Source organism: Parasteatoda tepidariorum, chromosome 1, assembly GCF_982258835.1.
Source record: "Parasteatoda tepidariorum strain Cologne lab strain chromosome 1, Ptep-v5.0, whole genome shotgun sequence".
Lineage (NCBI taxonomy): Eukaryota > Metazoa > Arthropoda > Arachnida > Araneae > Theridiidae > Parasteatoda > Parasteatoda tepidariorum.
In genome coordinates, this window is record NC_141755.1 from 137,560,362 (window position 1) to 137,573,172 (window position 12,811).

The window sequence follows — 12,811 nt, forward strand, 5'->3', positions numbered from 1 at the left end:
ATAAAACTAATTAAGAACCTCCAATCATGAAATTTAATCAACATATTTTCTTGACAAACTACATAAATTTTGCTTTCGTTAAGAAACAGCCAGGCTGTTATGAATTTTATGAAGCTCTTTCTTTTTAAAACTAAGGAAAATGCAGATCAGATAACTTTAACTGATTTATATAATTATTTCATCACAGTTAAACACACTTATCAACAAGCATGTTATAATATTTGAGATATAATTAAAAATTCAGTTTCATTAAGAATAAGATTGCTCAAATTTTAATATATATATTTTAAAATAAACGTACTACAAGTTAAAATTTTATTACAATTACCAGAAGAAATCGGACATGGAGTACTAGGCATTATGCCTAGATTTCCGACCTTTATGGCAGGTAAGGAGCTCTTAAAATAACAAATGGCTATATTTTAAGTGAAGAATTTGATAACAGTATAGATTTGATGAAATTTCAAATTTTCATTTTTTATACAAAAAATACAATAACTTTTAAAATGTGTTCTTACTTAAATGTGTTAGCATCGAAAATGTAGAATTCTTAGAACTCAGACATAATAATTAAAAGATTAATTTAACAAAAAATGTCATTATCTTGCAAGGAAGTTAAATTTAATTAAACATAGAATTTTATAATTTTGGTTACGTTTCATAAATTTTATTTATCCTCTAGTTTATAAATTCTATATTTAACCTACACTCAGTGCTAAAATAATCAAATTTATAAGATATCAAAAAGCTGAAAGTGTAATTTCTGGAAGTCACATGTAGATGCAGTCTGAAGCCATTTTTTAAATTAGGTAACTGTTTTAAAACGACTAGATGTATCTTTATGGGAAAGTGATAAATCAGTTATAATAATACTATTTAGAACTTTCATACTACCTCTAATCACTTACTGCTGTGAACAATTTATGACGGCAACAATTTGACAAACCATAAATCTATTACAGCTACTGTTGAAGAAAAATCATTGCTTTTATATGAGAAGCTGATTAGAATAGGTGATCCTTATTGGATGAATTACACAAATTTCATCAGAAATTTGAAAATCCAGCTTTTTTTCAATTTGTTCATATTATCCGGAAAGAATATGAGTTATCTGATGATATTCAGGAAATAAAGCCAGCAAATCCTCTGAAGATTGTAGAGATCAAATCAAGTTTATATCTTAGAGACACTTTGCACAAGAAAAATACTTCTCCAGCTGTGCTGAGATGTTATGCCCTTGAAACAATTTACATGAAACCTCTGAGTGACTACTTGTGTATACAAATGGCTCCTTCTCTAACAATTATGACAGCAAGAGTTTATGGAACCTATTTTCCTTTTGATGCTCCTGTAGAGAAATACAGAACAGTCTGACGGAGAGGTGGAAGCCATTCGCATTGCGCTAAAGCAGTTATTGGTTTTTGAAGATAAATTTTCGAAAGTGGTTCTATTCTCTGATTTTCAAGCAGCAATCCAGGTCATTAGTTCAAATAGCGCTTCTTCATCGAAAGAAATCCTTCAATGTCGAGATTGCTTGCAAAGATTGGTCCTAAAAAAGAAGCGGGTTGCACACCAGTGGATACCTGGCAACTGTAGAATTTATGAGAACGAACAAGCTCATTACTTTGGGAGGAAGGAAATATCTTTCCATTCTGTAAAGCTGTATATTAAACAAATTATGTTGCAGAGAATTGACAGTTTTTTGTTCATTCCCAACTCATGTTGCGCAACTGTTGCTAAATTCTGCCTTATGGTAGTAATGACTGTCTAGGAGAACATCCAAACTGCTCTCTTTATAATTTGTATTTGCTTGATTCGCTAAGACCAGTGAATCGAACTCACCACTTCACATCGATTTTGAGGAGTCATTGTATTGCAAAAAAGATTACTTTTAATGAGGCAATGACGTCGGTCCTCGTTTGTGATCTAAAATTTCCAGTTTTTTTTTTTGGTACATCTTTAGTCTTACTGTTGTTCTTTTTTGTATTGTCTTTGGAAATAAAAAAAAAGGTAAGTCAATAACTGCAAATATTTTATCTTATTGTGTTTGACTATAGGAAGATGTCTGAAATTAAGAGATTTGCCCAATATGTACAAAAAAATTATAGAAAAATATATGATAAATACTTATGTCAACTGAAATAAAAATTGCTTCCCTTTTTCAATTAAAGTACTCCAAAAGCAGAGATATGACTAAGAGCAGTTCATTGCAAGTTTCATCATCATTTTCAAATTTCTTCAATATGTCTTGAATACTGTTTTTTTTTCTTAGGCAAAGATTTAAAAAAGTTAATGATTCTAGGAATTTTTGTTTCTGAAGCCTTTTTTAAAGAGCTCTGGAATATTAACCCCAGTCAACAATTTAAAATGCAGAAAGAATCCTTTCTCCGTGAAAAGTAGAGGCCAGGAACTTAACAAATCTGAAACATTTTTTCAGACTGTTGATCTCTTTTCTCTGGCTGTAAAACATCACCTCTAACAAAGCAAGGCTTCTCTCATTAGCATGGTCAACGGGTTTCATTATTGGTGAAATTGCCAACAACTCTTTCTGTTTCTCCTTCAGGCTTTAATGTTTTTCACCAATTGGCAACACACTTGGCTGCTAATTCAAACAGCCAAAATTTGCTGAAGCAATAAGCTCTACACTAGTGCTTGGGTTTTCTCTCTTCTACATTTACACAAAAAGAATGACAAAATTACATTTACACATAAAGAATGACAAATTTACATTTACACAAAAAGAATGATAAATTTACATTTACGCAAAAAGAATGACAAAATTATATTTACACAAAAAGAATGACAAAATTACATTTACACAAAAAGAATGACAAAATTACATTTACACAAAAAGAATGACAAAATTACATTTACACAAAAAGAATTAAAAAAACTACATTTACACAAAAAGAATGACAAAATTACATTGACACAAAAAGAATGACAAAATTACATTGACACAAAAAGAATGACAAAATTACATTCACACAAAAAGAATGACAAAATTACATTTACACAAAAAGAATTAAAAAGAACTACATTTACACAAAAAGAATGACAAAATTACATTTACACAAAAAGAATGACAAAATTACATTCACACAAAAAGAATGACAAAATTACATTCACACAAAAAGAATGACAAAATTACATTCACACAAAAAGAATTAAAAAAACTACATTTACACAAAAAGAATTAAAAAAACTACATTTACACAAAAAGAATGACAAAATTACATTTACACAAAAAGAATTAAAAAAACTACATTTACACAAAAAGAATGACAAAATTACATTTACACAAAAAGAATGACAAAATTACATTTACACAAAAAGAATTAAAAAAAACTACATTTACACAAAAAGAATGACAAAATTACATTTACACAAAAAGAATTAAAAAAAACTACATTTACACAAAAAGAATGACAAAATTACATTTACACAAAAAGAATGACAAAATTACATATACTCAAAAAGAATGACAAAATTACATTCACACAAAAAGAATGACAAAATTACATTTACACAAAAAGAATTAAAAAAAACTACATTTACACTAAAAGAATTAAAAAAACTACATTTACACAAAAAGAATGACAAAATTACATTTACACAAAAAGAATGACAAAATTACATATACACAAAAAGAATGACAAAATTACATTCACACAAAAAGAATGACAAAATTACATTTACACAAAAAGAATTAAAAAAAACTACATTTACACTAAAAGAATTAAAAAAACTACATTTACACAAAAAGAATGACAAAATTACATTTACACAAAAAGAATTAAAAAAAACTACATTTACACAAAAAGAATTTAAAAAAACTACATTTACACAAAAAGAATTAAAAAAAACTACATTTACACAAAAAGAATGACAAAATTACATTTACACAAAAAGAATGACAAAATTACATTTACACATAAAGAATGACAAATTTACATTTACACAAAAAGAATGATAAATTTACATTTACGCAAAAAGAATGACAAAATTACATTTACACAAAAAGAATGACAAAATTATATTTACACAAAAAGAATGACAAAATTACATTTACACAAAAAGAATGACAAAATTACATTTACACAAAAAGAATGACAAAATTACATTTACACAAAAAGAATTAAAAAAACTACATTTACACAAAAAGAATGACAAAATTACATTGACACAAAAAGAATGACAAAATTACATTGACACAAAAAGAATGACAAAATTACATTCACACAAAAAGAATGACAAAATTACATTTACACAAAAAGAATTAAAAAGAACTACATTTACACAAAAAGAATGACAAAATTACATTTACACAAAAAGAATGACAAAATTACATTCACACAAAAAGAATGACAAAATTACATTCACACAAAAAGAATGACAAAATTACATTTACACAAAAAGAATTAAAAAAAACTACATTTACACTAAAAGAATTAAAAAAACTACATTTACACAAAAAGAATGACAAAATTACATTTACACAAAAAGAATTAAAAAAAACTACATTTACACAAAAAGAATTTAAAAAAACTACATTTACACAAAAAGAATTAAAAAAAAACTACATTTACACAAAAAGAATGACAAAATTACATTTACACAAAAAGAATTAAAAAAACTACATTTACAAAAAAAGAATGACAAAACTACATTTACACAAAAAGAATTTAAAAAAACTACATTTACACAAAAAGAATTAAAAAAACTACATTTACACAAAAAGAATGACAAAATTACATTTACACAAAAAGAATTAAAAAAACTACATTTACAAAAAAAGAATGACAAAACTACATTTACACAAAAAGAATTAAAAAAAACTACATTTACACTAAAAGAATTAAAAAAAACTACATTTACACAAAAAGAATGACAAAATTACATTTACACAAAAAGAATTAAAAAAAACTACATTTACACAAAAAGAATTAAAAAAACTACATTTACAAAAAAAGAATGACAAAACTACATTTACACAAAAAGAATTAAAAAAAACTACATTTACACAAAAAGAATGACAAAATTACATTTACACAAAAAGAATGACAAAATTACATTTACACAAAAAGAATTAAAAAAACTACATTTACACAAAAAGAATTAAAAAAACTACATTTACACAAAAAGAATGACAAAATTACATTTACACAAAAAGGTCACCAATGCTGGGAGAGTTGTTACCGACCATGTCAACCGTCATCTATGAAAAGGTCCCCCAACATAGAATCAAGTTAACAGGGGTCTGTCTAGGTTTTTCTGAGAGGTACCTATTTTGTGAAAATTTAGACATAATATGTGAAAAACTAAAAATGATATTAAAAAATCAACACAAAAACATAGTAAAAATATAGATTTATTGTTTCTTAAGGATACAAAAATAAAATCTTAAGAAAAGTACTTTGTGAAACTACCGTTTTTCCTAAAGTTGAATTTGTGAAACTACCGTTTTTCCTAAAATTGAATTTGTGAAGGTACCGCTAAACGGTAGTAAATTCAACGTGGACAGACCCCTGGTTAACATGTCTTATATACTAGTGAATTGGAATTATATTTTTGTAGTGGTAGATACACTACAAGGACATTGAAAAAATATAAAAACGTTGATCATAAATCAAAAATAAATATGACAGATGCATGCACACAAAAACAGGTACGTATAAATTAGAAACACAACACCGATATTTATGTCACACTGTAAACTAATTCACCGTAATACATATGACACCGTGAGTTACATATATGGGGCAAAGGACGCCTAAAAATTTACCGGCAATTCAAAGAACCTTTTAATGACGAACAGAATTAGAAAAAAAAATGAAGGTTTTGCAGCGTTCTATTCAGCTCAAAAGAAAATAAACCACATAAAAATTGAAGCAAAATTCGTCAATCTATGTGTAGCAATTTATTTTTTCTAAGCCACCATCATTTATACGCTACGCGGCCATCATTTCCACGCGACAACAACGCAGCTAAGTCCGCGAGATCGAAATTAACACTACGAAACAAATATCACATGCAGCAAAAATGCTGGATAGTCTGAGAAAAAAAATTAACACAACGCTTGTACAAATATTTTATTTAGAATTTTTTGATATGCAGCAGAAAACATTGTTCTTAAGTTTTCTTTGCTAGCTTAGCTGTTTATTGATGAACTTTCTAACAAATTTCAAAATTTAATATAAAAATACATTTTTGATTCCCTAAGCAGAACATAGCAGCCTAAAATTCATATCTCTTTTTATGTTCCTATAACTGGTCTTTCAAATCAGTTAGGAGAACCATCTGTTGACGAATTTCGTAAAGAAATTTTAAATTTGATGAAAAATACTAATTTGAAATACTTCTCTATTCTCACAACTGAATTAGCATTAAATTTTACTCAAAATTGTTCCAGTATTTATACATCTTCGAGTCACAAACGAGAAATATCCTACGGGATTCAATCTTAGTGACATTTTAAGTAAAAATATTTGACAGTTTATTTTATTGAGTTCGGAAGCTGTTACCGTGCATAGCAAATAGGCTATGAAAAAATTGATCCGTATAAATACGTAATCAAGTGCTCTTCGCATGGATAACAGGACAGATTAAAAGTTGTTATATCGTTTAAGTTCAAAACTGTGTTTCTATGAATTTTCTATTTGTCTGTACTTCAGATATTAAAAAAATAATATTAAGCTAGTCCCTTTAAATATAATATTTTAAAACTTATAAATTCTTTGCATTACGATTGATTCATGTGTTGGACAGTAGAATTTGGTACTGATTTGAATCAACAGTTGTTTCTATCGAAATAAATTAAAATTATAATGGATAATTGTTTTTTAAATTTCAGTTTGTTTTATTTCACTATGATATGCCATAAGTTAAACATTTCTTGTAAAACCTAACGCATTCATTACTAAGGAAGTAAGATTATCCAATTGAAGAAAACATTTCTATTGGAGTTACTTAAAATTTACCATAGTTTAAAGTATCTATAGCAATTAACAACGTATGCAATGTAATTATATGAAAGCTATAATAAGTTTAATTATTTACTTATTATAATTTTCGTATAGTTCATTAATGAGAAAGAATAATAAATTTTTTTCTATCACATTTGATAAAAGAAAAATAGTGGTAGTTAGGCAAACTTATTTTCGAATTTTTTGAAATTTCAATTTTATTTGATGTATTTGATTCGAGTCACATGATTTGCAATTAAGTCGTTTAAGTCATGGTATTCAGATCAACGATCCAAATTACTAGATTTGAAATGAGATTTGAATCACTGATCCGAATCACATGATTCGAATAGTGATGTGAATCACTTCATAAGAATCTGCTAATCAGATCATTTGATTTGAAACAATGATTTGAATAAATTCATTCGAATTATTGAAGAAAATGACGATTCGAATGATTTATCTGAATCATTTTATTCGAAAAGCGATTCAAATCACATGAGTTAAATCAGTGATCTGAATCATGTGATTCAAATCACTAATTTGAGTCACTTGATTTGAATAGTGATCCAAATCACTTATAAGAATCAGTGATTTGAGTAACTAATTTCGAATCACTGATCTTAATTGCATAATTCGAATCACTGATCTTAATTGCATAATTCGAATCACTGATCTTAATTGCATAATTCAAATCACAAGATCTTAATTGCATAATTCGAATCACTGATCTTAATTGCATAATTCGAATCACTGATCTTAATTGCATAATTCGAATCACTGGTCTTAATTGCAGAATTCGAATCACTGATCTTAATTGCATAATTTGAATCATTGTTCCAAATCGCATAATTTGAATCATTGTTCCAAATCGCATAGTCTGAATCCTTGATATGAATCGCATAATTTGAATCATTGATCCGCTGATCTGAATCTCTTGATTCGAATAGTTTATCTGAATAACATGATTCGAGTAACTGATTAGAATCAAGTGAATTAGAACGAAGATTCAAATTAACCCTTTACCAGTAGAGTAAAATTGACGTGATTCTCTCCCCAGTGCCACCGTTTTTCGCTCAACTGCGCTTTGTTACGCGTTTTGGTAGGGAAAAAAGATGCACGCTTTGCAATTTAATGTTTTGTTTTCAATGTTTTGTTTTTATTGTCACAAGTGTGGAAAATCAGGCTTCGTTAAGATACACTGTAGCTAACGGAATTATAGTTGCCATAGCTCGCTTTACAAGCAATTAGTAGGCTTCTCTCACAGAAGACCAGAACTTTCCGAGTGTTTTTGAATCGAAAACCATTTTCAGCAAGGACTTTGTTCTAAGATCAATAAGCTCATCTTTAGCAAGGTTCATATCATGGATACAGTCAATATCACAAAGAAAAGGATTACGAATCCCCAACTAATCTTTTATATTTATCCCATCCAAAATAAAATGTTTTTTTACAGGAAACTTGAAGTACTTCCAGGTGTTCAGATTCCATTTTTTAAGTTATTCAGTAACAAATTATCTTACCGAGATGCATTTTCTGAAAGAATTTCGTCCAACATTTGAAAGTTTGCATATATCTCATTTTGAATTCTATTCAAAGTGGCATTTTCAATAAGAATGCTTGTAATTTCTCAGGTACATCCATAATGGTAATATCAGGCCCTTGAATAAAAAGACTTACATTGTTCATATGGTTAAAAATATTTTTTTTTTAAATATTCGCCGAGTGGGTTATCTTTTTCTTCTGGAAAAAGTGATACTTCTGACACCTACATGAAAATTCGTTTCAAAACCTGCCCTCGTGACAGCCAGCGCACTTCCGTATGGTACAGAAACACCTCAAGTTCTGTGTCCATTTCTTGATACAGTGTTTTAAAAAGATGATGATTAAGAACTCTACTTCTAATAAAATTCACAGTTTTAATAACTATTGATAATATTTCTTTTAAGCTGGTTTGAAGAGTTTTTGTAGCCAGTGCATGTCTATGTAAAAAAACAATGAGTAACAGGGACATTAGGAGACTTTTTACCAATAGGGCAAAACGAGATTTATTGCCGAGCATCTCAGGTGCTCCATCTGTACAAAGTGAATGAAGTTTTTCTTTCCAGTCGAAGTCGTGTTTGGTAAAGAAAACATTTAACATTACTAAAACATTAACTGACTTTGTAGTTCGCAAAAGAGACCCGCAAAATAAAAATTCCTCAGTGATAGTATCAAGAGACGCGTAACGAACAAAAACAAGAAGTTGACTACAATTCGAGATGTCTGTAGTTTCATCCAGTAGCATACTAAAGGGAAATGTCGATGCTTTCAATTTGTCGATGATCTGTTTCAAGATATTACAAGAAATTTCAACTATTCTTGAATGTATCACATCATTTGACAATGGAATATCCTCAAGTTTTTTTCTTTGTTCCAGTCCGCAAACTAATTCAACCATATCCAGCGCACATGGCTTAATTAATGTATCTCCAATACTAAGCGGTTTCTTGCTCTTGACAATACGATATGCAACTTTGAGTGATGCCTCAACTAGAGGTTTTCACGAAATACCAAATGCAAGTTTGGTTAATGTTCCAGATTTCAAAAACTGGGCTTTCTTCTTAGTAAAATATTCTAGATCTAGTAACCTGGACAAGGTGTCAAACGCACGTAGCTTGATAGGGGTTGATAAAAATAGCACAGCTGACGTCATCAGGGTGTTGCCCCTGATGGTGCAAACTGAATGCCGGTTAGTGGAGGTTGTTAAAAATATGTCAGGGATATTAGAGGGCTGTGTGCAGTCCGCACTGAATTTGAGGTATCTCGATCACCTAGTTTCAAATATGTATTTTCACCTTTTAGAAAAAAAAATCTATGTTATTTAAATATTATTGATCCAAGCGTTTTAAAAATTAGGAGAGGTTAGCGGACCCCTAAATTATGACCCATGGACCCCTAAGGGGTCCATGAACCACAAGTTAAGAAACCCTGACATAGACGAACAAAACTAAAAGAAAACAAACAGAGCAATTCAAAATAACGCCTTTGCTTTCACATTGTTGTAAAGCTAGCTGAAATCATTTACGAGTAATACTGTTCTAAGTTACTTTTTATTCTCGGTTTTCCGACACATGATATTAAGGTTCAACCTGAACGGTGAGAGTCTCTGAACCTTTAAAATTGGCTACATATGATTTTCTAATGTAATAGTGGACACCACTTCAGATCGATCCGCTCTACAACCCCCGAGATAGCTTGTCTCTAACAATTTTTTTTAACATTAAAAGTCGATTTTTTTTCTCACAAAAAACTACTATCATTTTGATCATAAAATGTGCAAGTTTTATATTTCTAGAGAGGAACATTTTGTTAATATGTTAATCATTGCATAATGAAAGAGTAACATAGGATTTATATGTTTGAAGGATAGGGCTTATATGCCCTTATATGATTGAGGATAAATCAGCAATACTTGAAAAAAAAAATTTAAACTTAGAAATACAAAACACGTTGATTCAATAAAAAATAATAATTGATGAGAAGACACTTTACTTGTTAATGATGAAAAACGATAATCTTACATCACTCTAACAGCTCAAATTGGAAGCTGTTTTATTATCCAGGGTTTTAGTTTTCTACAGGCAGCATTATTAGAATTTCGATGTATATGTTAGCATTTATAACTAGTAACATCTAATCTTATTTATTCATTTTTTTTGTCATATTTACATTTATTCATATTCACTTTAGACATGAAGTAAAGCACGAGTTTATAAAATGAAAATCGCACAAGAGATGAATTAAGTTTTCTACAACTATAGATAAACAGTCATTATTTGAAGCAAGAAAGGTGAAAAATCGCGATTAAAGTGATAAGAATTGCTACAACTTGCTACAAATGAATTGAACAAAACAAGAATAAAATTCGGGATTTTTAAAGACTGCTTTCCTTTTCGCATGATTTTTAAAAACTTATTTATCATAATTTGTTTAAAAATTTATTTATTGTTTTCGTTAATATTTATTATTTACAAAATGTTATGATTTTACAAAACAAGAAGAATAAAATTCGGGATATTTAAATAGCTTTCTTTTTCACGCTATTATTTTTAAATATTTTTTTAATGTAATTAAAATATCAATATTGTAGATTTATTTCATATTTTTAATCCCTTTTGCTCTCAGCACTTTATAAAACATAAAGTAAATTAAATATAGAATTTCTTTAGAAATTTTTTTAATGTGTTTATTATTAAAATTTATTTATTGATTATTTACAGCATAATTAGTAAATTAGTGTGATTTAATGCAAGCCTGCAGCCACATGCTAGGAACTGAACAAGACGAAGAACAGCATTCTTTTCGTCACTCATTTTTTAATATTAATTTATTAGCAATTTAATTGTAAATTGGTTGTTTCATAATTGCGAGATCGACAATTTTTTTTTTTTTTTTTTTGAATTCTTGACAATGTAGAGAAACTACACATAGGTAGTCTTAAAGTACCATTTTAAAAAACAAACTTATTAAAGATTGACGCAATGTAGCATAAAAATATTTAAAAGCAAACTTTTTAATACATTTTAAAAGTGTTCGCATTTCACTCCATACCATTTTCCACTTGCAATAATAAAATTGTATATTAATTATTTAATTATATCAATAAATTTATTAACTCAAAGGACGGTGTTATTTTTTGTAATAATTGCATAAAATTTCGTAAGCTTAGCTCGCATATTATGAAAATACGGAAATTTTTATAAAATAAATAATAAAAACTTTTGTTATACGATTTTTTTCCTACAACATCAAATATATTCAATAAAATAAAAGTTTTAGGAGCAATTTTTCATTAACAACAAGCACGTTAAAAATAGACTCCATTAAAATTGAGGAAAACATACATTTTTAAAGTAGTTCTTTCCCACCTGCGCTGACAAAAATATTTTTTCCTAATTTTGCAGTATAATTTTTTGAAAATTTTCATATCAGTTTTTCTTTCACGAGTTGGTAACTACAATTTTCGACAAAATTTTGAAAAAAAAGTTTTTTTTATTGTTTTTTTCCGCGCATGGGCAATATGAAAATAAATACTTAATACGCTCACATCTCGCTCAATTTTTAACGATTTTTTTTTGTTCAATTTTAAAATCATTATCTTGTAATAAATTTAAAATTGCTTTGAAACTTTTATTCAATTTCATTCAATATTTTTAAGCTATAGCAAAAAGCAGTTACAAAATAATCCTCAAATTGGGACAGTGTATGTTCCACACTTACATAACTGTAAGATTACGCAAATGTTGAATAGTGAAAAATTCTTTTGATTGTGGTATTACCTTTTATATGATGTTTACAGGAATGTAACGGTAATTAAAAAAAAAAGTTATGATATATTTTACAAAAGCAGAAATTAATACTTTAGTTTTTTTTAATGATACTGAATCTAATTTTATCGAAAAATCATTACTTTAATAACAACAAAAAGTTTATCTTACGTTACTCAAACTATTAGTACAGTAACATATTTGCAAGGATCTCTAAAGTATTATATTAAGTTTTAATAAATTCTGCCGAATAGTTCTTTCCTTATTATTTTAATTAACGTTAGAGCTGAGCATAAACCACCTCCACCATCGAAGTTGCAGCACTGCAACGTACAAGCCGAGCATTAACTCCGGGAGCTACCAGCACTGTAACTTACAGGCATTGCTTCAACCGCAGTCGATGCGAGGCTAAGTAACATTGGAGTTGAGCATACAAGATATAGGGAGAGTGTAAACTAATAGTAGGAATTGAAAAATGTGTTATTTCCAGCTGTTAAAGATTTAAAGTGGTTGAGCAGTTTGTCAAATATTGATATT

At 28.3% G+C, this 12,811-nt stretch overlaps 1 long non-coding RNA gene across 4 annotated transcripts in view; it reads right to left on the minus strand.

Annotated features, from left to right (window-relative positions):
- LOC147817076 (uncharacterized) overlaps positions 1-12,811 on the minus strand; it is a 43,050-nt gene that overhangs the window by 6,131 nt on the left and 24,108 nt on the right. Inside the window, exon 3 of one of the 4 annotated variants that reach the window (XR_015430202.1) lies at positions 329-8,626. The exons of 2 other annotated variants lie outside the window; for them this stretch is intronic. This is a non-coding gene — a long non-coding RNA (uncharacterized LOC147817076). Of the gene's footprint in view, positions 1-328; positions 8,627-12,811 lie in introns of those variants that run through there. One more of the 4 variants, XR_015430201.1, reaches the window with a different exon arrangement.